The sequence below is a fragment of the Poecilia latipinna genome, unplaced genomic scaffold (genome assembly GCF_001443285.1).
Source record: "Poecilia latipinna isolate Pla-1442-1.1 unplaced genomic scaffold, P_latipinna-1.0 Scaffold7516, whole genome shotgun sequence".
Classification (NCBI taxonomy): domain Eukaryota; kingdom Metazoa; phylum Chordata; class Actinopteri; order Cyprinodontiformes; family Poeciliidae; genus Poecilia; species Poecilia latipinna.
Genome location: NW_015120132.1, coordinates 1 through 1,795, shown reverse-complemented (window position 1 = coordinate 1,795; position 1,795 = coordinate 1). Strand labels below are relative to the sequence as shown.

The 1,795-nt window shown below is 37.5% G+C and overlaps 1 long non-coding RNA gene across 1 annotated transcript; it reads right to left on the bottom strand.

The window, feature by feature from the left end:
- Positions 1-416: 416 nt before the first annotated feature.
- Positions 417-1,713, bottom strand: LOC106944237 (uncharacterized). The gene is made up of 3 exons (XR_001424166.1): positions 1,640-1,713; positions 655-836; positions 417-496 (listed from the first exon to the last, which is right to left on the bottom strand). It is a non-coding gene; the product is annotated as an uncharacterized LOC106944237 (long non-coding RNA).
- Between the last annotated feature and the right edge of the window lie 82 nt (positions 1,714-1,795).

The window sequence follows — 1,795 nt, the reverse complement described above, 5'->3', positions numbered from 1 at the left end:
AGCAGTAAACATTGTGGTAGTTATCAGTATTGAACTAAAGAAAGCAATGCAGATGCAAGCCTTTAAAATTGTCACGCTTTTTATAGAGTCAGAAAATTGTAACAGCAGCTGTGCAGAGGGTCCCAATCAAATTTTTTGTCAGGGGGCCCACGATTTCTGGCAGCGCCCCTGAATCAGAGTAAAGAGGCTGACAATAATTGCATTGATGAAAACTGATCTCTAAACATCAATGAGCAAAATGTCAGTAAAATCTGTAAACTGTTCTTCAAATATATTCATAGCACAGTTTTCTTCTCATGTCACTCAGGAAGAGTTCAGTGCTGCTAACTCAGGAGCAGTGATATCAATTTGGTAACAAAGAAGAAAAAGAAAAGATATTTGGACATACCCTGCAAAAACCACTCCTACAAGCTTTGTGAGCTTAAGGACAGCGCGCCAGTCTGTAATCCCCAACACATGTTCTGTGATCAGGAACATAACTCCGATTGGCAAGTACCTGAAACAAAAAAAAACACAAAAAAAAACAAGGTTTATTAAAAAGGTTGTTCCAAATATATTTTAAGTTAACTGTTAAGAGTGGAAGCACCTGTCCTATGTAAATAGAACTGAATATGCAAAAGAAATGACATCTGCTCAGATACTGTCTGATCTTACCACAAAATCCAGTTGACTATGATTTTTATGGCATCATTGAGGCATTGAATGGCCTCCACAGTGATTCTTGCCTCCTGTCCCACCCTGTTTAACAGGATACCGATGGCGAATGACCAGATGACCAGTCCTATCATGTTGGGTCCATCAACATACCTGCCTACTAGTTTCGTCTCAGTACCATTCTGCACAAAAAACACAAGTATGGCGGCTCCAGCTCTCTGACAACAATATTGTAGGAGTACATCACCTTGTTGGACAATGCATTTCACTTTTTCATAAGTCAACATACAACCATTGATTTTAATGCATTTAATGTGCATTTATCTTGTAAAAGACCACTCTAAGGCACAAATTCAAGTGTCAAACTCTTCACACACAAAAATAATAAACATAAGCGAAATGGAGCCAAATTGAAAGTAAAGGAATGAACCAGCAAGGAGTGAGTGAGAAAGAGGTGTTTCACTACTGTTAGGTTGAATGCTGAACAAAGATTTGGGCTAATGAGCTAATGGGTGACAGGGCTGAGGAGAGACAGAAAGAGGCACAAGGGGTGAGAGAGAGAAGACTTTGGACTAGGAAATGAATCTAACAAAAATAATTAGACATAAGAAACATAATGAAAACTAGAGTAACTAAACTAACTAAAAGACAAGACAGAAAAAACTAGAATCACTAAGAAAATTTACAGAAACAGGGCAGAACGAAGTAAGTAAAGAATACAAATAATGACAAAACTAAAAACAAACTCAAAAAACCCAAGATCTAAGCTCTAATAGTATAGAGCTATTAGTGTTTGCATTGTTGCTTGTCCTATGTCTTAACTATGGCACACCTTACTGTCACATTGGCAAACACCACCTCCCCATTCAGGCTTTAAATTGGAAGAAACTCAAGGCCATTCTTTTTCTTCCTCTTCAATTTGAAGTTTGTGGCTGTAAAATGACGATTCTAGAATGAAAAAAAAAGATCAGAAGAAAAAACTCACCAGTTTTGGATCAAGGGAGAGGCCAGGTTTTGTTTTAACCTGAATAATCTCAGTCTCGTACTGAGAGAAAAAAATAATTTGTGTTACATTTCCAAACCCCAAATAGGAAATTACATAGTAAGCTGTGGGCTAGAATAAAAGCATACCTGCTCGTAG